The 26,632-nt window shown below is 44.1% G+C and overlaps 21 non-coding genes across 21 annotated transcripts; all 21 read right to left on the bottom strand.

Moving 5' to 3' along the window:
* Window positions 1-9,672: 9,672 nt before the first annotated feature.
* Window positions 9,673-9,754, bottom strand: TRNAL-AAG (transfer RNA leucine (anticodon AAG)). The gene has a single exon. It is a non-coding gene; the product is annotated as a tRNA-Leu (tRNA).
* A 555-nt stretch (window positions 9,755-10,309) lies between these two features.
* Window positions 10,310-10,391, bottom strand: TRNAL-UAG (transfer RNA leucine (anticodon UAG)). Its single transcript has one exon. It is a non-coding gene; the product is annotated as a tRNA-Leu (tRNA).
* A 698-nt stretch (window positions 10,392-11,089) lies between these two features.
* TRNAL-AAG (transfer RNA leucine (anticodon AAG)) lies at window positions 11,090-11,171 on the bottom strand. Its single transcript has one exon. It is a non-coding gene; the product is annotated as a tRNA-Leu (tRNA).
* A 573-nt stretch (window positions 11,172-11,744) lies between these two features.
* On the bottom strand, window positions 11,745-11,826 carry TRNAL-UAG (transfer RNA leucine (anticodon UAG)). The gene has a single exon. It is a non-coding gene; the product is annotated as a tRNA-Leu (tRNA).
* An 882-nt stretch (window positions 11,827-12,708) lies between these two features.
* On the bottom strand, window positions 12,709-12,790 carry TRNAL-AAG (transfer RNA leucine (anticodon AAG)). Its single transcript has one exon. It is a non-coding gene; the product is annotated as a tRNA-Leu (tRNA).
* Window positions 12,791-13,364: 574 nt separating this feature from the next.
* On the bottom strand, window positions 13,365-13,446 carry TRNAL-UAG (transfer RNA leucine (anticodon UAG)). The gene has a single exon. It is a non-coding gene; the product is annotated as a tRNA-Leu (tRNA).
* An 882-nt stretch (window positions 13,447-14,328) lies between these two features.
* On the bottom strand, window positions 14,329-14,410 carry TRNAL-AAG (transfer RNA leucine (anticodon AAG)). Its single transcript has one exon. It is a non-coding gene; the product is annotated as a tRNA-Leu (tRNA).
* Window positions 14,411-14,984: 574 nt separating this feature from the next.
* TRNAL-UAG (transfer RNA leucine (anticodon UAG)) lies at window positions 14,985-15,066 on the bottom strand. Its single transcript has one exon. It is a non-coding gene; the product is annotated as a tRNA-Leu (tRNA).
* A 904-nt stretch (window positions 15,067-15,970) lies between these two features.
* Window positions 15,971-16,052, bottom strand: TRNAL-AAG (transfer RNA leucine (anticodon AAG)). The gene has a single exon. It is a non-coding gene; the product is annotated as a tRNA-Leu (tRNA).
* Window positions 16,053-16,626: 574 nt separating this feature from the next.
* TRNAL-UAG (transfer RNA leucine (anticodon UAG)) lies at window positions 16,627-16,708 on the bottom strand. The gene has a single exon. It is a non-coding gene; the product is annotated as a tRNA-Leu (tRNA).
* Window positions 16,709-17,590: 882 nt separating this feature from the next.
* Window positions 17,591-17,672, bottom strand: TRNAL-AAG (transfer RNA leucine (anticodon AAG)). Its single transcript has one exon. It is a non-coding gene; the product is annotated as a tRNA-Leu (tRNA).
* Window positions 17,673-18,226: 554 nt separating this feature from the next.
* TRNAL-UAG (transfer RNA leucine (anticodon UAG)) lies at window positions 18,227-18,308 on the bottom strand. Its single transcript has one exon. It is a non-coding gene; the product is annotated as a tRNA-Leu (tRNA).
* Window positions 18,309-19,006: 698 nt separating this feature from the next.
* On the bottom strand, window positions 19,007-19,088 carry TRNAL-AAG (transfer RNA leucine (anticodon AAG)). Its single transcript has one exon. It is a non-coding gene; the product is annotated as a tRNA-Leu (tRNA).
* Window positions 19,089-19,661: 573 nt separating this feature from the next.
* Window positions 19,662-19,743, bottom strand: TRNAL-UAG (transfer RNA leucine (anticodon UAG)). The gene has a single exon. It is a non-coding gene; the product is annotated as a tRNA-Leu (tRNA).
* An 882-nt stretch (window positions 19,744-20,625) lies between these two features.
* TRNAL-AAG (transfer RNA leucine (anticodon AAG)) lies at window positions 20,626-20,707 on the bottom strand. Its single transcript has one exon. It is a non-coding gene; the product is annotated as a tRNA-Leu (tRNA).
* A 573-nt stretch (window positions 20,708-21,280) lies between these two features.
* TRNAL-UAG (transfer RNA leucine (anticodon UAG)) lies at window positions 21,281-21,362 on the bottom strand. Its single transcript has one exon. It is a non-coding gene; the product is annotated as a tRNA-Leu (tRNA).
* Window positions 21,363-22,244: 882 nt separating this feature from the next.
* On the bottom strand, window positions 22,245-22,326 carry TRNAL-AAG (transfer RNA leucine (anticodon AAG)). Its single transcript has one exon. It is a non-coding gene; the product is annotated as a tRNA-Leu (tRNA).
* Window positions 22,327-22,899: 573 nt separating this feature from the next.
* TRNAL-UAG (transfer RNA leucine (anticodon UAG)) lies at window positions 22,900-22,981 on the bottom strand. The gene has a single exon. It is a non-coding gene; the product is annotated as a tRNA-Leu (tRNA).
* An 882-nt stretch (window positions 22,982-23,863) lies between these two features.
* Window positions 23,864-23,945, bottom strand: TRNAL-AAG (transfer RNA leucine (anticodon AAG)). The gene has a single exon. It is a non-coding gene; the product is annotated as a tRNA-Leu (tRNA).
* A 1,532-nt stretch (window positions 23,946-25,477) lies between these two features.
* Window positions 25,478-25,559, bottom strand: TRNAL-AAG (transfer RNA leucine (anticodon AAG)). Its single transcript has one exon. It is a non-coding gene; the product is annotated as a tRNA-Leu (tRNA).
* Window positions 25,560-26,133: 574 nt separating this feature from the next.
* On the bottom strand, window positions 26,134-26,215 carry TRNAL-UAG (transfer RNA leucine (anticodon UAG)). Its single transcript has one exon. It is a non-coding gene; the product is annotated as a tRNA-Leu (tRNA).
* Between the last annotated feature and the right edge of the window lie 417 nt (window positions 26,216-26,632).

Here is a 26,632-nt window from a genome sequence, read left to right on the forward strand (position 1 = left end):
AGGGGGTAAAACGTAGTCCCACCATCTGGACAATGACATAATACATGTATGAGGTGAATTTGGGATCGATAACTACAAGCATTTTTATTTTATTTGGGAAATTGTTCTAACAATTCAGGACTATGGAGCTAATGAAGGCAATGGAGGAGAGGGAAGGTCAGGGACCAGGGTAGGCAAAGAAGAGGGTGCAGGAGATGATCACCAGCAGCGTGACATACCGGAATGACACATGCACCGTGATAGAGGCATCTGACAGCAGCACCGTAATACAGAGCACTGACAGCAGCACCGTGACATACAGCGCTGACAGCAGCACCGTGACATACAGCGCTGACAGCAGCACCGTGACATACAGCGCTGACAGCAGCACCGTGACATACAGCGCTGACAGCAGCACCGTGACATACAGCGCTGACAGCAGCACCGTGACATACAGCGCTGACAGCAGCACCGTGACATACAGCGCTGACAGCAGCACCGTGACATACAGCGCTGACAGCAGCACCGTGACATACAGCGCTGACAGCAGCACCGTGACATACAGCGCTGACAGCAGCACCGTGACATACAGCGCTGACAGCAGCACCGTGACATACAGCACTGACAGCAGCACCGTAAGCAGCCCCAGGAGGAAGTCAGCACAGCACAGGGATGGTGTGATCCCCTCATAATAAGAACCCCCAGGAGGAAGTCAGCACAGCACAGGGATAGTGTGATCCCTTCATAATAAGAACCCCCAGGAGGAAGTCAGCACAGCACAGGGATATCATAAGCAGCCCCAGTAGAAATATGACACCGCTCAACCTCTTCAAAGAGGAGGGTAGGGGCATATAGTACGGTGTGCTTTTTTGGGTCAAGGAAGTGAGCCAAATGAATTAAGAAGGTCTGTGTGCTTGATTAAAAAAATAGTTTATAGACATATACATGGTCTACTGGTCACATGTGTTGAATTCCTCCGAGATCCATGCCTCATTCATTTTTAGAAATGTGAGGTAGTTAACACTGTGGTGAGCTAGGCGAGTACGCTTATCGGTCACAATCCCCCCTGCTGCGCTGAACGTCCTTTCGGACAGGACACTGGATGAGGGGCAAGCCAACAGTTCGATTGCAAATTGGGCAAGCTCTGGCCAGAGGTCAAGCCTGCCCACCCAGTAGTCTAGGGGTTCATCACTCCTCAGAGCGTCCACATCGGCCGTTAACCCAATGTAGTCGGACACCTGACGGTCTAGGCGTTCCCTGATGCTGGATCCGGATGACACCTGTCGATGGGTCGGCTGAAAGAATGACCTCATATCCGAAGTCACCAACACATCTTCAAACCGGCCTCTTCTTGCAGGCGCTGTTGGATTGGTACCCGCAAATCCTTCTCTGGGAGTGGGAATTGCTCCTCTGCCAGCGCACGCAAAAGCAGAATGCAGCATTTCTCGAAGCAAGGCCTGGAAGTGCTGCATTCTGACAGCCCTCTGCGACGGCGGTAACATTTCCGCCATTTTGTGTTTGTACCGGGGGTCTAAGTACGTTGCCACCCAGTACTGGTCCTTGACCCTCATGCTTTTTATACGGGGGTCCCTATTAAAACACTGGAGCATGAAGGCCCCCATTTGCACTAAAGTGGAAGCGGTGTGGTGGCCTGGCTCCTGCTCATCATCCAGGATAATGTCGTCCTCTTCATTCTCCTCTCCCCATCCTCGCACAACAGGGATCCCAGAAAGGTTTAAAGCATGCTCTTCTTGCTCCTGCTCATCCGCCCCGGCACCATCCTCCTCTGACTCCTCATCAGACTCCTGTTGTTGACTTGTCTCAGATAGAGTAGCCCCCCCTGGGAATTCATCCAGCATTGCGACTTCCTCATCTTCCCGCTCCTGCTCCTCCACAGCCTGATCAATGACACGACGCAATGCACGCTCCAGAAAGAAGGCATAAGGTACCATGTCACTGATGGCGCCATGGCTGCGACTGACCAGTTTGGTGATCTCCTCAAATGGCCGCAGAAGTCTGCATGTGTCGCGCATGAGCAGCCACTGGCGCGGTGAAAAAAAACCCAGCTCCCCAGAACCGTTTCTTTCGCAGAGTTCATACAGGTAGACGTTAACTGCACGTTTCTGCTGGAGCAGCCTATCAAGCATATAGAAGGTTGAGTTCCATCGCGTCGGGCAATCGCAAATAAGACGTCTGACCGGCAGATGGTGTCGCCGCTGAATGTCAGCAAGGCGAGCCATGGCCGTGTAAGATCTTCTGAAATGGGCCGAGATTTTCCTTGCCTGCCGCAAGATGTCCTGGACCCCAGGGTATTTGACAAGGAATCGCTGCACGACCAAGTTTAAGACGTGTGCCATGCACGGCACGTGCGTGATTTTGCCCTGTTTCAATGCGCTAAGCAGATTGGCACCGTTGTCACACACCACTTTACCAACTGTCAAATTGAGCGGTGTTAGCCACTCATCTGCCTGTGAACGCAAAGCTGAAAGGAGTGCCGGGCCAGTGTGGCTCTTTGCTTCCAGGCACAACAGACGCAGCACGGCATGGCAACGTCTCACCTGGCATGTGGAATAGGTTCTGGGGAGCTTGGGCGGTGCAGTGGAAGAGACGCTAGCAGCGGAAAAGGAGGAGGCAGCTGAGGAGGAGAGGGAGGAGGATGGAGTAGGAGGAGGAGAAGAAGAGTCAGGCCTGCATGCAATCCGTGGCGGTAAAACCAAATCTACACGGGTGCCACGGGTTACATGCTTGACGGCCGTCAGAAGGTTCACCCAGTGGGCAGTAAAACTGATATACCTTCCCTGCCCGTGTTTGCTAGACCACGTGTCTGTGGTCAGATGTATCTTGGCACCGACACTGTGTGCCAGAGATACATTCACTTGCCGCTGAACATGGCCATATAGCTCTGGGATGCCCTTCTCTGAGAAATACTTCCTTCCTGGGACCTTCCATTGTGGTGTTCCAATGGCCACAAATTTGCGAAAGGCCTCCGAGTCCACCAGTTTATATGGCAGTAGTTGGCGGGCTATGAGTTCTGACAAGCCAGCCGCCAACCGTTGGGCAAGAGGGTTATCCGGCATCATCATTTTTTTACGCTCAAACATTAGGCCCACGGAAGCCTGCCTTTTTGCAGAAAAATGTGAGCTTGGCGTGATGGAAGGTGGAGTGGAGGACAATTGTGAGGAGAGAGGAGAAGGAGAAGTAGAAGACGAGGCTGGACGGTGAGAGCCTGCAGTGTGGCTTTGTGTGTTCCGTTGCTCCCACTGGGCTCGGTGATGGCTGCTCATGTGCCTTCTTAAGGCGGTCGTCCCTAGGTGAGTATTGGGCTTACCGCGACTAACGCGTTGACTGCAAAGATTGCAGATGGCAACGCTATTGTCAGCAGCGGACACGTTAAAAAAAGCCCACACTGCGGAGCCATGTGCCGGTGTCCTGGGAGCGCCAGATGTGACCGTACATGGTCGATGACTCGCTCCTGATACATTTGCAGTCTGCTTTGTCCCTGCTGTGCAATGTAAGTCATTGCTGCTTCTCCTCCCTATCTGCTGGTCCATATCTCCCTCTGAACTCCCCTCCTCTTCCTCTCTTGTGGGCACCCACGTGACATCACTAGACACGTCATCATCAACGTCACCTTCCCCACCGCTATAAGTAGAGATCTCGGAGTAGGCAGCAACACCGGGGACCAACCTCCTCCTTGGGCTGATCTGGGTACTGGCGTCAGACTGCTGAGTAGCGCTTGTTGCTACCTCCTCTTCCTGATCCAATACCAAGAGTGGCTGCGCATCAGAAATGTCCTCTTGATATGGATCGGAAAATAATTCCAGTGACTCAAGCGGAAGGTATGTGGTGGTGGTGGTGGTGGTCGTGTTGTTGGTGGTAGTGTCTTTGGGGGTGCACATAGCAGAGAGTGAAGAAGAGGGTGCAGATCGAGAGGATGAGGAGGGTGCAGAAGAGTAAGGCTGAGCGAGCCACTCAACCAAGTCTGGTGCATCCTTTAAAGTAATTGAACGCACCTTCTGCAACTTCCCACTTTGGCTCAAGCCTGTTGCTCCTGCCCTACCCCTACCACCCCTGCGGAAGGGCCTGCCTCTTCCTCTGCATGTCATTTTTTAAATGACCCTGTGACAAAACTCTTAGTCCCTATACCGCTGAAGGACTGCTGCAGTATAGGTGAGCGGTCAGCAGTGGTGCACGTCAACCCTATCTATTGTGGACCTATAGCGGTCCTTACAGAACAGCAGACTGTACCGCACTCAAGCCTATGTACCGTAGCACCCTATACCAAGTTACCAGTCCTTATAAGAACTTTTGTGGACCAAGCAGGTTGTGTATTAGTGTTTAGCAGACTGTACGTCAGTCCCTATACCGCTGAAGGACTGCTGCAGTATAGGGCAGCGGTCAGCAGTGGTGCACGTCAACCCTATCTATTGTGGAAAGATATCGGTCCTTACAGAACAGCAGACTGTACCGCACTCAAGCCTATGTACCGTAGCACCCTATACCAAGTTACCAGTCCTTATAAGAACTTTTGTGGAACAAGCAGGTTGTGTGTTAGTGATTAGCAGACTGTACGTCAGTCCCTATACCGCTGAAGGACTGCTGCAGTATAGGTGAGCGGTCAGCAGTGGTGCACGTCAACCCTATCTATTGTGGACCGATAGCGGTCCTTACAGAACAGCAGACTGTACCGCACTCAAGCCTATGTACCGTAGCACCCTATACCAAGTTACCAGTCCTTATAAGAACTTTTGTGGACCAAGCAGGTTGTGTATTAGTGTTTAGCAGACTGTACGTCAGTCCCTATACCGCTGAAGGACTGCTGCAGTATAGGGCAGCGGTCAGCAGTGGTGCACGTCAACCCTATCTATTGTGGACCGATAGCGGTCCTTACAGAACAGCAGACTGTACCGCACTCAAGCCTATGTACCGTAGCACCCTATACCAAGTTACCAGTCCTTATAAGAACTTTTGTGGAACAAGCAGGTTGTGTGTTAGTGATTAGCAGACTGTACGTCAGTCCCTATACCGCTGAAGGACTGCTGCAGTATAGGTGAGCGGTCAGCAGTGGTGCACGTCAACCCTATCTATTGTGGACCGATAGCGGTCCTTACAGAACAGCAGACTGTACCGCACTCAAGCCTATGTACCGTAGCACCCTATACCAAGTTACCAGTCCTTATAAGAACTTTTGTGGACCAAGCAGGTTGTGTATTAGTGTTTAGCAGACTGTACGTCAGTCCCTATACCGCTGAAGGACTGCTGCAGTATAGGGCAGCGGTCAGCAGTGGTGCACGTCAACCCTATCTATTGTGGACCGATAGCGGTCCTTACAGAACAGCAGACTGTACCGCACTCAAGCCTATGTACCGTAGCACCCTATACCAAGTTACCAGTCCTTATAAGAACTTTTGTGGAACAAGCAGGTTGTGTGTTAGTGATTAGCAGACTGTACGTCAGTCCCTATACCGCTGAAGGACTGCTGCAGTATAGGGCAGCGGTCAGCAGTGGTGCACGTCAACCCTATCTATTGTGGACCGATAGCGGTCCTTACAGAACAGCAGACTGTACCGCACTCAAGCCTATGTACCGTAGCACCCTATACCAAGTTACCAGTCCTTATAAGAACTTTTGTGGAACAAGCAGGTTGTGTGTTAGTGATTAGCAGACTGTACGTCAGTCCCTATACCGCTGAAGGACTGCTGCAGTATAGGTGAGCGGTCAGCAGTGGTGCACGTCAACCCTATCTATTGTGGACCGATAGCGGTCCTTACAGAACAGCAGACTGTACCGCACTCAAGCCTATGTACCGTAGCACCCTATACCAAGTTACCAGTCCTTATAAGAACTTTTGTGGACCAAGCAGGTTGTGTATTAGTGTTTAGCAGACTGTACGTCAGTCCCTATACCGCTGAAGGACTGCTGCAGTATAGGGCAGCGGTCAGCAGTGGTGCACGTCAACCCTATCTATTGTGGACCGATAGCGGTCCTTACAGAACAGCAGACTGTACCGCACTCAAGCCTATGTACCGTAGCACCCTATACCAAGTTACCAGTCCTTATAAGAACTTTTGTGGACCAAGCAGGTTGTGTATTAGTGTTTAGCAGACTGTACGTCAGTCCCTATACCGCTGAAGGACTGCTGCAGTATAGGGCAGCGGTCAGCAGTGGTGCACGTCAACCCTATCTATTGTGGACCGATAGCGGTCCTTACAGAACAGCAGACTGTACCGCACTCAAGCCTATGTACCGTAGCACCCTATACCAAGTTACCAGTCCTTATAAGAACTTTTGTGGAACAAGCAGGTTGTGTGTTAGTGATTAGCAGACTGTACGTCAGTCCCTATACCGCTGAAGGACTGCTGCAGTATAGGTGAGCGGTCAGCAGTGGTGCACGTCAACCCTATCTATTGTGGACCGATAGCGGTCCTTACAGAACAGCAGACTGTACCGCACTCAAGCCTATGTACCGTAGCACCCTATACCAAGTTACCAGTCCTTATAAGAACTTTTGTGGACCAAGCAGGTTGTGTATTAGTGTTTAGCAGACTGTACGTCAGTCCCTATACCGCTGAAGGACTGCTGCAGTATAGGGCAGCGGTCAGCAGTGGTGCACGTCAACCCTATCTATTGTGGACCGATAGCGGTCCTTACAGAACAGCAGACTGTACCGCACTCAAGCCTATGTACCGTAGCACCCTATACCAAGTTACCAGTCCTTATAAGAACTTTTGTGGACCAAGCAGGTTGTGTATTAGTGTTTAGCAGACTGTACGTCAGTCCCTATACCGCTGAAGGACTGCTGCAGTATAGGGCAGCGGTCAGCAGTGGTGCACGTCAACCCTATCTATTGTGGACCGATAGCGGTCCTTACAGAACAGCAGACTGTACCGCACTCAAGCCTATGTACCGTAGCACCCTATACCAAGTTACCAGTCCTTATAAGAACTTTTGTGGACCAAGCAGGTTGTGTATTAGTGTTTAGCAGACTGTACGTCAGTCCCTATACCGCTGAAGGACTGCTGCAGTATAGGGCAGCGGTCAGCAGTGGTGCACGTCAACCCTATCTATTGTGGACCGATAGCGGTCCTTACAGAACAGCAGACTGTACCGCACTCAAGCCTATGTACCGTAGCACCCTATACCAAGTTACCAGTCCTTATAAGAACTTTTGTGGAACAAGCAGGTTGTGTGTTAGTGATTAGCAGACTGTACGTCAGTCCCTATACCGCTGAAGGACTGCTGCAGTATAGGTGAGCGGTCAGCAGTGGTGCACGTCAACCCTATCTATTGTGGACCGATAGCGGTCCTTACAGAACAGCAGACTGTACCGCACTCAAGCCTATGTACCGTAGCACCCTATACCAAGTTACCAGTCCTTATAAGAACTTTTGTGGACCAAGCAGGTTGTGTATTAGTGTTTAGCAGACTGTACGTCAGTCCCTATACCGCTGAAGGACTGCTGCAGTATAGGGCAGCGGTCAGCAGTGGTGCACGTCAACCCTATCTATTGTGGACCGATAGCGGTCCTTACAGAACAGCAGACTGTACCGCACTCAAGCCTATGTACCGTAGCACCCTATACCAAGTTACCAGTCCTTATAAGAACTTTTGTGGAACAAGCAGGTTGTGTGTTAGTGATTAGCAGACTGTACGTCAGTCCCTATACCGCTGAAGGACTGCTGCAGTATAGGGCAGCGGTCAGCAGTGGTGCACGTCAACCCTATCTATTGTGGACCGATAGCGGTCCTTACAGAACAGCAGACTGTACCGCACTCAAGCCTATGTACCGTAGCACCCTATACCAAGTTACCAGTCCTTATAAGAACTTTTGTGGAACAAGCAGGTTGTGTGTTAGTGATTAGCAGACTGTACGTCAGTCCCTATACCGCTGAAGGACTGCTGCAGTATAGGTGAGCGGTCAGCAGTGGTGCACGTCAACCCTATCTATTGTGGACCGATAGCGGTCCTTACAGAACAGCAGACTGTACCGCACTCAAGCCTATGTACCGTAGCACCCTATACCAAGTTACCAGTCCTTATAAGAACTTTTGTGGACCAAGCAGGTTGTGTATTAGTGTTTAGCAGACTGTACGTCAGTCCCTATACCGCTGAAGGACTGCTGCAGTATAGGGCAGCGGTCAGCAGTGGTGCACGTCAACCCTATCTATTGTGGACCGATAGCGGTCCTTACAGAACAGCAGACTGTACCGCACTCAAGCCTATGTACCGTAGCACCCTATACCAAGTTACCAGTCCTTATAAGAACTTTTGTGGACCAAGCAGGTTGTGTATTAGTGTTTAGCAGACTGTACGTCAGTCCCTATACCGCTGAAGGACTGCTGCAGTATAGGGCAGCGGTCAGCAGTGGTGCACGTCAACCCTATCTATTGTGGACCGATAGCGGTCCTTACAGAACAGCAGACTGTACCGCACTCAAGCCTATGTACCGTAGCACCCTATACCAAGTTACCAGTCCTTATAAGAACTTTTGTGGAACAAGCAGGTTGTGTGTTAGTGATTAGCAGACTGTACGTCAGTCCCTATACCGCTGAAGGACTGCTGCAGTATAGGTGAGCGGTCAGCAGTGGTGCACGTCAACCCTATCTATTGTGGACCGATAGCGGTCCTTACAGAACAGCAGACTGTACCGCACTCAAGCCTATGTACCGTAGCACCCTATACCAAGTTACCAGTCCTTATAAGAACTTTTGTGGAACAAGTGAGTTGTGAATGTTTAGCAGACTGCAGCAGAAGGGCAGCAGTCAAGTATAATATCCTTTCTATATTTGGAAGAAAGAATATTATACATGTACAAGCCTATTACTGTACCACTGATACCAGTCCTGAAAAGAACCTTTGTGGAACTAATAATAACAGCAAGTCTTTAAAATTACCCTCACTGCCTGACAACACTGCTTCCTTCCTGTCCCTATACAAATTGGCAAAAAAAGAGAACGATTAGTGGTTACTGGAACAGCTCTTTTGTGGACCTTGATAGTAACAGCTAATGATGATGATGATGATGATGATGATGAAAGACTAATCTGGCTGTCCCTGTAGCATACACCGTCCTTTCCCTTTCTCTAAACTAACAAAAGACACTCAGGCTGCTGCAAGAATCAGCAGCACAGCAAACCTATCAACACCTAACACCTATACCAGTCCTGAAAAGAACTTTTGTGTACCAAATAGCTAGTGGTTTATCTCTCCCTACTCCACACAGGAACCTGTCCCTATCTTAACAGAAGAAAGAATGTAAAATGGCCACCGGATCGGGTGTATTTATAGGTTAGGGGGAATGTACAAGTGTCCATGTGCTGTCATGTCTCAATTGGCTGTCCTGTATCACATGATAAACGTGTCACCAAAGGTTAAAGTTCTTGTATACATTAAACACGTAAGTCCGCCGCGGCGAACGACGGAAAAAGGCGTTCGAACGTGCGGACCGCGAATGTCGGAAATTCGCCGCGAAACGACCGCCGGGCGAACCGTTCGGCCATCACTACATATTATATGTATGTATCATGTATCAAACAAAACATGCAATGATTGCAGCTTTTCTAATGCTGCTAAAGCAGAGATGTAAGTGTTTTTTGAGATTCCAGTGAGTTGGGAAAGGAACTGCAGTAAATTGCAGGAGCAAGATCAGAGAAGCTTGAGCCCTAGAGGGTAGGGATTTTGTTAAAAGGAGTTTGGCAGCAGTGGGATTCGAACCCACGCCCCCAAAGAGACTGGAGCCTTAATCCAGCGCCTTAGACCGCTCGGCCATGCTACCCATAAAAATGAACACGTTATCGACTAAAATGGGGTGGGACATTCCATTCTCTGCATTCATTGCTTGAGCTGGAGGCCTCAGAACTCTAAACTACAAGTATTCACCACTTTATCCATTATAAAAGGTAGTTGAAGTTTCACGGAGATGGCCAAGATGCCACCTTATGTGTTTCAGTCCTCTTTCTGAGGCAGCAGGTGGTGGTCACTTTTCACTTGAGAGTGGACTTTGGGTGCAGCATTCTGTGGCAAGTTCACTTGGCACTCTGCTGAAAAGTGTGCCAGCTTTTCATTAGTACTGTTTGTTTTTTGGTGTCCACACTTAAAGTGTTAATGTGGAATCTAGCTTACAGGAGAGGTAATCACGTTCAGTTGGACTTGTTTTGTAACGTTGACAAGATTTCACTAGTCATCTCATCAGAAGTGTGCCCTTTTGGAAGACTTCTCAACCAAAGCATGCAATTTCCTAATGCTGCTGTTCTGAGATTCCAGTGTGTTGAGCAAGGAATGCCAGCAAAGTGCAGCAGAAACTTCAGAGACGCTTGAGCAATGCTCTGCTTGGCAGCAGTGGGATTTGAACCCACGCCTCCAAAGAGACTGGAGCCTAAATCCAGCGCCTTAGACCGCTCGGCCATGCTACCTGTGAAAGTGCTCTTGCTAAGGACTAAAAAGAGGCATGACAGTCTACATTCCATGCTCTGCATTCATTGTTTGTATGTGACATGTATGTGTAACATGTATGTAACATGTGTGTACCATGCATGTCATATGCATGCCATATGTGTGTAACATGTATGTAAGATATGTGCAACATGCATGTCATATGTGTGTCATATTAATGTAACATGTGTGTGACATGCATGTCATATGTGTGTAGCATGTATGTGATGTGTATGACATGTATGTTATATGTGTGTAATATGTGTAACATGCATGTGACATGTGTGTAAAATTGTGTCTAAATGGTATGTAACATGAGTGTGACATGTATGTAACATGCATGCAACATGTATATCATATGTATGTAACATTTGTGTAATATGTGTGAACTATGTGTGTAATATGTAAGTAGCACGTGTGTCACATGTGTGTAACATGTATGTCATATGTGTGTAGTGTGTGTAGCATGTATGTAATATGTGCACAACATGCATATTATATGTATGTATCATGTATCAAACAAAACATGCAATGATTGCAGCTTTTCTAATGCTGCTAAAGCAGAGAGGTAAGTGTTTTTTGAGATTCCAGTGAGTTGTGAAAGGAACTGCAGTAAATTGCAGGAGCAAGATCAGAGAAGCTTGAGCCCTAGAGGGTAGGGATTTTGTTAAAAGGAGTTTGGCAGCAGTGGGATTCGAACCCACGCCCCCAAAGAGACTGGAGCCTTAATCCAGCGCCTTAGACCGCTCGGCCATGCTACCCATAAAAATGAGCACGTTATCGACTAAAATGGGGTGGGACATTCCATGCTCTGCATTCATTGCTTGAGCTGGAGGCCTCAGAACTCTAAACTACAAGTATTCACCACTTTATCCATTATAAAAGGTAGTTGAAGTTTCACGGAGATGGCCAAGATGCCACCTTATGTGTTTCAGTACTCTTTCTGAGGCAGCAGGTGGTGGTCACTTTACACTTGAGAGTGGACTTTGGGTGCAGCATTCTGTGGCAAGTTCACTTGGCACTCTGCTGAAAAGTGTGCCAGCTTTTCATTAGTACTGCTTGTTTTTGGTGTCCACACTTAAAGTGTTAATGTGGAATCTAGCTTACAGGAGAGGTAATCACGTTCAGTTGGACTTGTTTTGTAACGTTGACAAGATTTCACTAGTCATCTCATCAGAAGTGTGCCCTTTTGGAAGACTTCTCAACCAAAGCATGCAATTTCCTAATGCTGCTGTTCTGAGATTCCAGTGTGTTGAGCAAGGAATGCCAGCAAAGTGCAGCAGAAACTTCAGAGACGCTTGAGCAATCAAGGATAGGCATTTGTTAAAAGAGCTTGACAGCAGTGGGATTTGAACCCACACCTCCAAAGAGACTGGAGCCTAAATCCAGCGCCTTAGACCGCTCGGCCATGCTACCTGTGCAAGTGCTCTTGCTAAGGACTAAAAAGAGGCATGACAGTCTACATTCCATGCTCTGCATTCATTGTTTGTATGTGACATGTATGTAACATGTATGTCATGTGTGTCATATGTATGTAACGTGTGTAACATGTATTTCATAAGTGTATGACATGTATGTAACATGTATTCAACATGCATGTCATTTGTATGTATAATCTGTGTAATATGTGTGTAACACGTATGTAATATGTGTGATATGTATGCCATATGTGTATTGTGTGTCATATGTGTAACATGTATGTAACATGTGTGTACCATGCATGTCATATGCATGCCATATGTGTGTAACATGTATGTAAGATATGTGCAACGTGCATGTCATATGTGTGTCATATTAATGTAACATGTGTGTGACATGCATGGCATATGTGTGTAGCATGTATGTGATGTGTATGACATGTATGTTATATGTGTGTAATATGTGAAACATGCATGTGACATGTGTGTAAAATTGTGTCTAAATGGTGTGTAACATGAGTGTGACATGTATGTAACATGCATGCAACATGTATATCATATGTATGTAACATTTGTGTAATATGTGTGAACTATGTGTGTAATATGTAAGTAGCACGTGTGTCACATGTGTGTAACATGTATGTCATATGTGTGTAGTGTGTGTAGCATGTATGTAATATGTGCACAACATGCATATTATATGTATGTATCATGTATCAAACAAAACATGCAATGATTGCAGCTTTTCTAATGCTGCTAAAGCAGAGAGGTAAGTGTTTTTTGAGATTCCAGTGAGTTGGGAAAGGAACTGCAGTAAATTGCAGGAGCAAGATCAGAGAAGCTTGAGCCCTAGAGGGTAGGAATTTTGTTAAAAGGAGTTTGGCAGCAGTGGGAATCGAACCCACGCCCCCAAAGAGACTGGAGCCTTAATCCAGCGCCTTAGACCGCTCGGCCATGCTACCCATAAAAATGAACACGTTATCGACTAAAATGGGGTGGGACATTCCATGCTCTGCATTCATTGCTTGAGCTGGAGGCCTCAGAACTCTAAACTACAAGTATTCACCACTTAATCCATTATAAAAGGTAGTTGAAGTTTCACGGAGATGGCCAAGATGCCACCTTATGTGTTTCAGTCCTCTTTCTGAGGCAGCAGGTGGTGGTCACTTTACACTTGAGAGTGGACTTTGGGTGCAGCATTCTGTGGCAAGTTCACTTGGCACTCTGCTGAAAAGTGTGCCAGCTTTTCATTAGTACTGCTTGTTTTTTGGTGTCCACACTTAAAGTGTTAATGTGGAATCTAGCTTACAGGAGAGGTAATCACGTTCAGTTGGACTTGTTTTGTAACGTTGACAAGATTTCACTAGTCATCTCATCAGAAGTGTGGCCTTTTGGAAGACTTCTCAACCAAAGCATGCAATTTCCTAATGCTGCTGTTCTGAGATTCCAGTGTGTTGAGCAAGGAATGCCAGCAAAGTGCAGCAGAAACTTCAGAGACGCTTGAGCAATCAAGGATAGGCATTTGTTAAAAGAGCTTGGCAGCAGTGGGATTTGAACCCACGCCTCCAAAGAGACTGGAGCCTAAATCCAGTGCCTTAGACCGCTTGGCCATGCTACCTGTGAAAGTGCTCTTGCTAAGGACTAAAAAGAGGCATGACAGTCTACATTCCATGCTCTGCATTCATTGTTTGTATGTGACATGTACGTAACATGTATGTCATGTGTGTCATATGTATGTAACGTGTGTAACATGTATTTCATAAGTGTATGACATGTATGTAACATGCATTCAACATGTATGTCATATGTATGTATAATCTGTGTAATATGTGTGTAACACGTATGTAATATGTGTGATATGTATGCCATATGTGTATTGTGTGTCATATGTGTAACATGTATGTAACATGTGTGTACCATGCATGTCATATGCATGCCATATGTGTGTAACATGTATGTAAGATATGTGCAATATGCATGTCATATGTGTGTCATATTAATGTAACATGTGTGTGACATGCATGTCATATGTGTGTAGCATGTATGTGATGTGTATGACATGTATGTTATATGTGTGTAATATGTGTAACATGCATGTGACATGTGTGTAAAATTGTGTCTAAATGGTGTGTAACATGAGTGTGACATGTATGTAACATGCATGCAACATGTATATCATATGTATGTAACATTTGTGTACTATGTGTGAACTATGTGTGTAATATATAAGTAGCACGTGTGTCACATGTGTGTAACATGTATGTCATATGTGTGTAGTGTGTGTAGCATGTATGTAATATGTGCACAACATGCATATTATATGTATGTATCATGTATCAAACAAAACATGCAATGATTGCAGCTTTTCTAATGCTGCTAAAGCAGAGAGGTAAGTGTTTTTTGAGATTCCAGTGAGTTGGGAAAGGAACTGCAGTAAATTGCAGGAGCAAGATCAGAGAAGCTTGAGCCCTAGAGGGTAGGGATTTTGTTAAAAGGAGTTTGGCAGCAGTGGGATTCGAACCCACGCCCCCAAAGAGACTGGAGCCTTAATCCAGCGCCTTAGACCGCTCGGCCATGCTACCCATAAAAATGAACACGTTATCGACTAAAATGGGGTGGGACATTCCATGCTCTGCATTCATTGCTTGAGCTGGAGGCCTCAGAACATTAAACTACAAGTATTCACCACTTTATCCATTATAAAAGGTAGTTGAAGTTTCACGGAGATGGCCAAGATGCCACCTTATGTGTTTCAGTCCTCTTTCTGAGGCAGCAGGTGGTGGTCACTTTACACTTGAGAGTGGACTTTGGGTGCAGCATTCTGTGGCAAGTTCACTTGGCACTCTGCTGAAAAGTGTGCCAGCTTTTCATTAGTACTGCTTGTTTTTTGGTGTCCACACTTAAAGTGTTAATGTGGAATCTAGCTTACAGGAGAGGTAATCACGTTCAGTTGGACTTGTTTTGTAACGTTGACAAGATTTCACTAGTCATCTCATCAGAAGTGTGCCCTTTTGGAAGACTTCTCAACCAAAGCATGCAATTTCCTAATGCTGCTGTTCTGAGATTCCAGTGTGTTGAGCAAGGAATGCCAGCAAAGTGCATCAGAAACTTCAGAGACGCTTGAGCAATCAAGGATAGGCATTTGTTAAAAGAGCTTGGCAGCAGTGGGATTTGAACCCACGCCTCCAAAGAGACTGGAGCCTAAATCCAGCGCCTTAGACCGCTCGGCCATGCTACCTGTTAAAGTGCTCTTGCTAAGGACTAAAAAGAGGCATGACAGTCTACATTCCATGCTCTGCATTCATTGTTTGTATGTGACATGTACGTAACATGTATGTCATGTGTGTCATATGTATGTAACGTGTGTAACATGTATTTCATAAGTGTATGACATGTATGTAACATGCATTCAACATGTATGTCATATGTATGTATAATCTGTGTAATATGTGTGTAACACGTATGTAATATGTGTGATATGTATGCCATATGTGTATTGTGTGTCATATGTGTAACATGTATGTAACATGTGTGTACCATGCATGTCATATGCATGCCATATGTGTGTAACATGTATGTAAGATATGTGCAACATGCATGTCATATGTGTGTCATATTAATGTAACATGTGTGTGACATGCATGGCATATGTGTGTAGCATGTATGTGATGTGTATGACATGTATGTTATATGTGTGTAATATGCGTAACATGCATGTGACATGTGTGTAAAATTGTGTCTAAATGGTGTGTAACATGAGTGTGACATGTATGTAACATGCATGCAACATGTATGTAACATGCATGCAACATGTATATCATATGTATGTAACATTTGTGTAATATGTGTGAACTATGTGTGTAATATGTAAGTAGCACGTGTGTCACATGTGTGTAACATGTATGTCATATGTGTGTAGTGTGTGTAGCATGTATGTAATATGTGCACAACATGCATATTATATGTATGTATCATGTATCAAACAAAACATGCAATGATTGCAGCTTTTCTAATGCTGCTAAAGCAGAGAGGTAAGTGTTTTTTGAGATTCCAGTGAGTTGGGAAAGGAACTGCAGTAAATTGCAGGAGCAAGATCAGAGAAGCTTGAGCCCTAGAGGGTAGGGATTTTGTTAAAAGGAGTTTGGCAGCAGTGGGATTCGAACCCACGCCCCCAAAGAGACTGGAGCCTTAATCCAGCGCCTTAGACCGCTCGGCCATGCTACCCATAAAAATGAACACGTTATCGACTAAAATGGGGTGGGACATTCCATGCTCTGCATTCATTGCTTGAGCTGGAGGCCTCAGAACTCTAAACTACAAGTATTCACCACTTTATCCATTATAAAAGGTAGTTGAAGTTTCACGGAGATGGCCAAGATGCCACCTTATGTGTTTCAGTCCTCTTTCTGAGGCAGCAGGTGGTGGTCACTTTACACTTGAGAGTGGACTTTGGGTGCAGCATTCTGTGGCAAGTTCACTTGGCACTCTGCTGAAAAGTGTGCCAGCTTTTCATTAGTACTGCTTGTTTTTTGGTGTCCACACTTAAAGTGTTAATGTGGAATCTAGCTTACAGGAGAGGTAATCACGTTCAGTTGGACTTGTTTTGTAACGTTGACAAGATTTCACTAGTCATCTCATCAGAAGTGTGCCCTTTTGGAAGACTTCTCAACCAAAGCATGCAATTTCCTAATGCTGCTGTTCTGAGATTCCAGTGTGTTGAGCAAGGAATGCCAGCAAAGTGCAGCAGAAACTTCAGAGACGCTTGAGCAATCAAGGATAGGCATTTGTTAAAAGAGCTTGGCAGCAGTGGGATTTGAACCCACGCCTCCAAAGAGACTGGAGCCTAAATCCAGCGCCTTAGACCGCTCGGCCATGCTACCTGTGAAAGTGCTCTTGCTAAGGACTAATAAGAGGCATGACAGTCTACATTCCATGCTCTGCATTCATTGTGTGTATGTGACATGTACGTAACATGTATGTCATGTGTGTCATATGTATGTAACGTGTGTAACATGTATTTCATAAGTGTATGACATGTATGTAACATGCATTCAACATGTATGTCATATGTATGTATAATCTGTGTAATATGTGTGTAACACGTATGTAATATGTGTGATATGTATGCCATATGTGTATTGTGTGTCATATGTGTAACATGTATGTAACATGTGTGTACCATGCATGTCATATGCATGCCATATGTGTGTAACATGTATGTAAGATATGTGCAACATGCATGTCATATGTGTGTCATATTAATGTAACATGTGTGTGACATGCATGGCATATGTGTGTAGCATGTATGTGATGTGTATGACATGTATGTTATATGTGTGTAATATGTGTAACATGCATGTGACATGTGTGTAAAATTGTGTCTAAATGGTGTGTAACATGAGTGTGACATGTATGTAACATGCATGCAACATGTATATCATATGTATGTAACATTTGTGTAATATGTGTGAACTATGTGTGTAATATGTAAGTAGCACGTGTGTCACATGTGTGTAACATGTATGTCATATGTGTGTAGTGTGTGTAGCATGTATGTAATATGTGCACAACATGCATATTATATGTATGTATCATGTATCAAACAAAACATGCAATGATTGCAGCTTTTCTAATGCTGCTAAAGCAGAGAGGTAAGTGTTTTTTGAGATTCCAGTGAGTTGGGAAAGGAACTGCAGTAAATTGCAGGAGCAAGATCAGAGAAGCTTGAGCCCTAGAGGGTAGGGATTTTGTTAAAAGGAGTTTGGCAGCAGTGGGATTCGAACCCACGCCCCCAAAGAGACTGGAGCCTTAATCCAGCGCCTTAGACCGCTCGGCCATGCTACCCATAAAAATGAACACGTTATCGACTAAAATGGGGTGGGACATTCCATGCTCTGCATTCATTGCTTGAGCTGGAGGCCTCAGAACTCTAAACTAAAAGTATTCACCACTTTATCCATTATAAAAGGTAGTTGAAGTTTCACGGAGATGGCCAAGATGCCACCTTATGTGTTTCAGTCCTCTTTCTGAGGCAGCAGGTGGTGGTCACTTTACACTTGAGAGTGGACTTTGGGTGCAGCATTCTGTGGCAAGTTCACTTGGCACTCTGCTGAAAAGTGTGCCAGCTTTTCATTAGTACTGCTTGTTTTTTGGTGTCCACACTTAAAGTGTTAATGTGGAATCTAGCTTACAGGAGAGGTAATCACGTTAGTTGGACTTGTTTTGTAACGTTGACAAGATTTCACTAGTCATCTCATCAGAAGTGTGCCCTTTTGGAAGACTTCTCAACCAAAGCATGCAATTTCCTAATGCTGCTGTTCTGAGATTCCAGTGTGTTGAGCAAGGAATGCCAGCAAAGTGCAGCAGAAACTTCAGAGACGCTTGAGCAATGCTCTGCTTGGCAGCAGTGGGATTTGAACCCACGCCTCCAAAGAGACTGGAGCCTAAATCCAGCGCCTTAGACCGCTCGGCCATGCTACCTGTGAAAGTGCTCTTGCTAAGGACTAAAAAGAGGCATGACAGTCTACATTCCATGCTCTGCATTCATTGTTTGTATGTGACATGTATGTGTAACATGTATGTAACATGTGTGTACCATGCATGTCATATGCATGCCATATGTGTGTAACATGTATGTAAGATATGTGCAACATGCATGTCATATGTGTGTCATATTAATGTAACATGTGTGTGACATGCATGTCATATGTGTGTAGCATGTATGTGATGTGTATGACATGTATGTTATATGTGTGTAATATGTGTAACATGCATGTGACATGTGTGTAAAATTGTGTCTAAATGGTATGTAACATGAGTGTGACATGTATGTAACATGCATGCAACATGTATATCATATGTATGTAACATTTGTGTAATATGTGTGAACTATGTGTGTAATATGTAAGTAGCACGTGTGTCACATGTGTGTAACATGTATGTCATATGTGTGTAGTGTGTGTAGCATGTATGTAATATGTGCACAACATGCATATTATATGTATGTATCATGTATCAAACAAAACATGCAATGATTGCAGCTTTTCTAATGCTGCTAAAGCAGAGAGGTAAGTGTTTTTTGAGATTCCAGTGAGTTGGGAAAGGAACTGCAGTAAATTGCAGGAGCAAGATCAGAGAAGCTTGAGCCCTAGAGGGTAGGGATTTTGTTAAAAGGAGTTTGGCAGCAGTGGGATTCGAACCCACGCCCCCAAAGAGACTGGAGCCTTAATCCAGCGCCTTAGACCGCTCGGCCATGCTACCCATAAAAATGAGCACGTTATCGACTAAAATGGGGTGGGACATTCCATGCTCTGCATTCATTGCTTGAGCTGGAGGCCTCAGAACTCTAAACTACAAGTATTCACCACTTTATCCATTATAAAAGGTAGTTGAAGTTTCACGGAGATGGCCAAGATGCCACCTTATGTGTTTCAGTACTCTTTCTGAGGCAGCAGGTGGTGGTCACTTTACACTTGAGAGTGGACTTTGGGTGCAGCATTCTGTGGCAAGTTCACTTGGCACTCTGCTGAAAAGTGTGCCAGCTTTTCATTAGTACTGCTTGTTTTTGGTGTCCACACTTAAAGTGTTAATGTGGAATCTAGCTTACAGGAGAGGTAATCACGTTCAGTTGGACTTGTTTTGTAACGTTGACAAGATTTCACTAGTCATCTCATCAGAAGTGTGCCCTTTTGGAAGACTTCTCAACCAAAGCATGCAATTTCCTAATGCTGCTGTTCTGAGATTCCAGTGTGTTGAGCAAGGAATGCCAGCAAAGTGCAGCAGAAACTTCAGAGACGCTTGAGCAATCAAGGATAGGCATTTGTTAAAAGAGCTTGACAGCAGTGGGATTTGAACCCACACCTCCAAAGAGACTGGAGCCTAAATCCAGCGCCTTAGACCGCTCGGCCATGCTACCTGTGCAAGTGCTCTTGCTAAGGACTAAAAAGAGGCATGACAGTCTACATTCCATGCTCTGCATTCATTGTTTGTATGTGACATGTATGTAACATGTATGTCATGTGTGTCATATGTATGTAACGTGTGTAACATGTATTTCATAAGTGTATGACATGTATGTAACATGTATTCAACATGCATGTCATTTGTATGTATAATCTGTGTAATATGTGTGTAACACGTATGTAATATGTGTGATATGTATGCCATATGTGTATTGTGTGTCATATGTGTAACATGTATGTAACATGTGTGTACCATGCATGTCATATGCATGCCATATGTGTGTAACATGTATGTAAGATATGTGCAACATGCATGTCATATGTGTGTCATATTAATGTAACATGTGTGTGACATGCATGGCATATGTGTGTAGCATGTATGTGATGTGTATGACATGTATGTTATATGTGTGTAATATGTGTAACATGCATGTGACATGTGTGTAAAATTGTGTCTAAATGGTGTGTAACATGAGTGTGACATGTATGTAACATGCATGCAACATGTATATCATATGTATGTAACATTTGTGTAATATGTGTGAACTATGTGTGTAATATGTAAGTAGCACGTGTGTCACATGTGTGTAACATGTATGTCATATGTGTGTAGTGTGTGTAGCATGTATGTAATATGTGCACAACATGCATATTATATGTATGTATCATGTATCAAACAAAACATGCAATGATTGCAGCTTTTCTAATGCTGCTAAAGCAGAGAGGTAAGTGTTTTTTGAGATTCCAGTGAGTTGGGAAAGGAACTGCAGTAAATTGCAGGAGCAAGATCAGAGAAGCTTGAGCCCTAGAGGGTAGGGATTTTGTTAAAAGGAGTTTGGCAGCAGTGGGATTCGAACCCACGCCCCCAAAGAGACTGGAGCCTTAATCCAGCGCCTTAGACCGCTCGGCCATGCTACCCATAAAAATGAACACGTTATCGACTAAAATGGGGTGGGACATTCCATGCTCTGCATTCATTGCTTGAGCTGGAGGCCTCAGAACTCTAAACTAAAAGTATTCACCACTTTATCCATTATAAAAGGTAGTTGAAGTTTCACGGAGATGGCCAAGATGCCACCTTATGTGTTTCAGTCCTCTTTCTGAGGCAGCAGGTGGTGGTCACTTTACACTTGAGAGTGGACTTTGGGTGCAGCATTCTGTGGCAAGTTCACTTGGCACTCTGCTGAAAAGTGTGCCAGCTTTTCATTAGTACTGCTTGTTTTTTGGTGTCCACACTTAAAGTGTTAATGTGGAATCTAGCTTACAGGAGAGGTAATCACGTTAGTTGGACTTGTTTTGTAACGTTGACAAGATTTCACTAGTCATCTCATCAGAAGTGTGCCCTTTTGGAAGACTTCTCAACCAAAGCATGCAATTTCCTAATGCTGCTGTTCTGAGATTCCAGTGTGTTGAGCAAGGAATGCCAGCAAAGTGCAGCAGAAACTTCAGAGACGCTTGAGCAATCAAGGATAGGCATTTGTTAAAAGAGCTTGGCAGCAGTGGGATTTGAACCCACGCCTCCAAAGAGACTGGAGCCTAAATCCAGCGCCTTAGACCGCTCGGCCATGCTACCTGTAAAAGTGCTCTTGCTAAGGACTAAACAGAGGCACGACAGTCTACATTCCATGCTCTGCATTCATTGTTTGTATGTGACATGTACGTAACATGTATGTCATGTGTGTCATATGTATGTAACGTGTGTAACATGTATTTCATAAGTGTATGACATGTATGTAACATGTATTCAACATGTATGTCATATGTATGTATAATCTGTGTAATATGTGTGTAACACGTATATAATATGTGTGATATGTATGCCATATGTGTATTGTGTGTCATATGTGTGACATGTATGTAACATGTGTGTACCATGCATGTCATATGCATGCCATATGTGTGTAACATGTATGTAAGATATGTGCAACATACATGTCATATGTGTGTCATATTAATGTAACATGTGTGTGACATGCATGTCATATGTGTGTAGCATGTATGTGATGTGTATGACATGTATGTTATATGTGTGTAATATGTGTAACATGCATGTGACATGTGTGTAAAATTGTGTCTAAATGGTGTGTAACATGAGTGTGACATGTATGTAACATGCATGCAACATGTATATCATATGTATGTAACATTTGTGTAATATGTGTGAACTATGTGTGTAATATATAAGTAGCACGTGTGTCACATGTGTGTAACATGTATGTCATATGTGTGTAGTGTGTGTAGCATGTATGTAATATGTGCACAACATGCACATTATATGTATGTATCATGTATCAAACAAAACATGCAATGATTGCAGCTTTTCTAATGCTGCTAAAGCAGAGAGGTAAGTGTTTTTTGAGATTCCAGTGAGTTGGGAAAGGAACTGCAGTAAATTGCAGGAGCAAGATCAGAGAAGCTTGAGCCCTAGAGGGTAGGGATTTTGTTAAAAGGAGTTTGGCAGCAGTGGGATTCGAACCCACGCCCCCAAAGAGACTGGAGCCTTAATCCAGCGCCTTCGACCGCTCGGCCATGCTACCCATAAAAATGAACACGTTATTGACTAAAAGGGGGTGGGACATTCCATGCTCTGCATTCATTGCTTGAGCTGGAGGCCTCAGAACTCTAAACTAAAAGTATTCACCACTTTATCCATTATAAAAGGTAGTTGAAGTTTCACGGAGATGGCCAAGATGCCACCTTATGTGTTTCAGTCCTCTTTCTGAGGCAGCAGGTGGTGGTCACTTTACACTTGAGAGTGGACTTTGGGTGCAGCATTCTGTGGCAAGTTCACTTGGCACTCTGCTGAAAAGTGTGCCAGCTTTTCATTAGTACTGCTTGTTTTTTGGTGTCCACACTTAAAGTGTTAATGTGGAATCTAGCTTACAGGAGAGGTAATCACGTTAGTTGGACTTGTTTTGTAACGTTGACAAGATTTCACTAGTCATCTCATCAGAAGTGTGCCCTTTTGGAAAACTTCTCAACCAAAGCATGCAATTTCCTAATGCTGCTGTTCTGAGATTCCAGTGTGTTGAGCAAGGAATGCCAGCAAAGTGCAGCAGAAACTTCAGAGACGCTTGAGCAATCAAGGATAGGCATTTGTTAAAAGAGCTTGGCAGCAGTGGGATTTGAACCCACGCCTCCAAAGAGACTGGAGCCTAAATCCAGCGCCTTAGACCGCTCGGCCATGCTACCTGTAAAAGTGCTCTTGCTAAGGACTAAAAAGAGGCACGACAGTCTACATTCCATGCTCTGCATTCATTGTTTGTATGTGACATGTACGTAACATGTATGTCATGTGTGTCATATGTATGTAACGTGTGTAACATGTATTTCATAAGTGTATGACATGTATGTAACATGTATTCAACATGTATGTCATATGTATGTATAATCTGTGTAATATGTGTGTAACACGTATATAATATGTGTGATATGTATGCCATATGTGTATTGTGTGTCATATGTGTGACATGTATGTAACATGTGTGTACCATGCATGTCATATGCATGCCATATGTGTGTAACATGTATGTAAGATATGTGCAACATACATGTCATATGTGTGTCATATTAATGTAACATGTGTGTGACATGCATGTCATATGTGTGTAGCATGTATGTGATGTGTATGACATGTATGTTATATGTGTGTAATATGTGTAACATGCATGTGACATGTGTGTAAAATTGTGTCTAAATGGTGTGTAACATGAGTGTGACATGTATGTAACATGCATGCAACATGTATATCATATGTATGTAACATTTGTGTAATATGTGTGAACTATGTGTGTAATATATAAGTAGCACGTGTGTCACATGTGTGTAACATGTATGTCATATGTGTGTAGTGTGTGTAGCATGTATGTAATATGTGCACAACATGCACATTATATGTATGTATCATGTATCAAACAAAACATGCAATGATTGCAGCTTTTCTAATGCTGCTAAAGCAGAGAGGTAAGTGTTTTTTGAGATTCCAGTGAGTTGGGAAAGGAACTGCAGTAAATTGCAGGAGCAAGATCAGAGAAGCTTGAGCCCTAGAGGGTAGGGATTTTGTTAAAAGGAGTTTGGCAGCAGTGGGATTCGAACCCACGCCCCCAAAGAGACTGGAGCCTTAATCCAGCGCCTTCGACCGCTCGGCCATGCTACCCATAAAAATGAACACGTTATCGACTAAAATCGGGTGGGACATTCCATGCTCTGCATTCATTGCTTGAGCTGGAGGCCTCAGAACTCTAAACTACAAGTATTCACCACTTTATCCATTATAAAAGGTAGTTGAAGTTGCACGGAGATGGCCAAGATGCCACCTTATGTGTTTCAGTCCTCTTTCTGAGGCAGCAGGTGGTGGTCACTTTACACTTGAGAGTGGACTTTGGGTGCAGCATTCTGTGGCAAGTTCACTTGGCACTCTGCTGAAAAGTGTGCCAGCTTTTCATTAGTACTGCTTGTTTTTTGGTGTCCACACTTAAAGTGTTAATGTGGAATCTAGCTTACAGGAGAGGTAATCACGTTCAGTTGGACTTGTTTTGTAACGTTGACAAGATTTCACTAGTCATCTCATCAGAAGTGTGCCCTTTTGGAAGACTTCTCAACCAAAGCATGCAATTTCCTAATGCTGCTGTTCTGAGATTCCAGTGTGTTGAGCAACGAATGCCAGCAAAGTGCAGCAGAAACTTCAGAGACGCTTGAGCAATCAAGGATAGGCATTTGTTAAAATAGCTTGGCAGCAGTGGAATTTGAACCCACGCCTCCAAAGAGACTGGAGCCTAAATCCAGCGCCTTAGACCGCTTGGCCATGCAACCTGTGAAAGTGCTCTTGCTAAGGACTAAAAAGAGGCACGACAGTCTACATTCCATGCTCTGCATTCATTGTTTGTATGTGACATGTACGTAACATGTATGTAACGTGTGTCATATGTATGTAACGTGTGTAACATGTATTTCATAAGTGTATGACATGTATGTAACATGTATTCAACATGTATATCATATGTATGTATAATCTGTGTAATATGTGTGTAACACGTATATAATATGTGTGATATGTATGCCATATGTGTATTGTGTGTCATATGTGTGACATGTATGTAACATGTGTGTACCATGCATGTCATATGCATGCCATATGTGTGTAACATGTATGTAAGATATGTGCAACATACATGTCATATGTGTGTCATATTAATGTAACATGTGTGTGACATGCATGTCATATGTGTGTAGCATGTATGTGATGTGTATGACATGTATGTTATATGTGTGTAATATGTGTAACATGCATGTGACATGTGTGTAAAATTGTGTCTAAATGGTGTGTAACATGAGTGTGACATGTATGTAACATGCATGCAACATGTATATCATATGTATGTAACATTTGTGTAATATGTGTGAACTATGTGTGTAATATATAAGTAGCATGTGTGTCACATGTGTGTAACATGTATGTCATATGTGTGTAGCATGTATGTAATATGTGCACAACATGCACATTATATGTATGTATCATGTATCAAACAAAACATGCAATGATTGCCGCTTTTCTAATGCTGCTAAAGCAGAGAGGTAAGTGTTTTTTTTTTAGATTCCAGTGAGTTGGGAAAGGAACTGCAGTAAATTGCAGGAGCAAGATCAGAGAAGCTTGAGCCCTAGAGGGTAGGGATTTTGTTAAAAGGAGTTTGGCAGCAGTGGGATTCGAACCCACGCCCCCAAAGAGACTGGAGCCTTAATCCAGCGCCTTAGACCGCTCGGCCATGCTACCCATAAAAATGAACACGTTATCGACTAAAATGGGGTGGGACATTCCATGCTCTGCATTCATTGCTTGAGCTGGAGGCCTCAGAACTCTAAACTAAAAGTATTCACCACTTTATCCATTATAAAAGGTAGTTGAAGTTTCACGGAGATGGCCAAGATGCCACCTTATGTGTTTCAGTCCTCTTTCTGAGGCAGCAGGTGGTGGTCACTTTACACTTGAGAGTGGACTTTGGGTGCAGCATTCTGTGGCAAGTTCACTTGGCACTCTGCTGAAAAGTGTGCCAGCTTTTCATTAGTACTGCTTGTTTTTTGGTGTCCACACTTAAAGTGTTAATGTGGAATCTAGCTTACAGGAGAGGTAATCACGTTCAGTTGGACTTGTTTTGTAACGTTGACAAGATTTCACTAGTCATCTCATCAGAAGTGTGCCCTTTTGGAAGACTTCTCAACCAAAGCATGCAATTTCCTAATGCTGCTGTTCTGAGATTCCAGTGTTTTGAGCAAGGAATGCCAGCAAAGTGCAGCAGAAACTTCAGAGACGCTTGAGCAATCAAGGATAGGCATTTGTTAAAAGAGCTTGGCAGCAGTGGGATTTGAACCCACGCCTCCAAAGAGACTGGAGCCTAAATCCAGTGCCTTAGACCGCTCGGCCATGCTACCTGTGAAAGTGCTCTTGCTAAGGACTAAAAAGAGGCATGACAGTCTACATTCCATGCTCTGCATTCATTGTTTGTATGTGACATGTACGTAACATGTATGTCATGTGTGTCATATGTATGTAACGTGTGTAACATGTATTTCATAAGTGTATGACATGTATGTAACATGTATTCAACATGTATTCAACATGTATGTCATATGTATGTATAATCTGTGTAATATGTGTGTAACACGTATATAATATGTGTGATATGTATGCCATATGTGTATTGTGTGTCATATGTGTGACATGTATGTAACATGTGTGTACCATGCATGTCATATGCATGCCATATGTGTGTAACATGTATGTAAGATATGTGCAACATGCATGTCATATGTGTGTCATATTAATGTAACATGTGTGTGACATGCATG

This window comes from Lithobates pipiens, unplaced genomic scaffold, assembly GCF_037356315.1.
Source record: "Lithobates pipiens isolate NorthernLeopardFrog02 unplaced genomic scaffold, aLitPip1_a1.2 Scaffold_28, whole genome shotgun sequence".
Taxonomy (NCBI): Eukaryota; Metazoa; Chordata; class Amphibia; order Anura; family Ranidae; genus Lithobates; species Lithobates pipiens.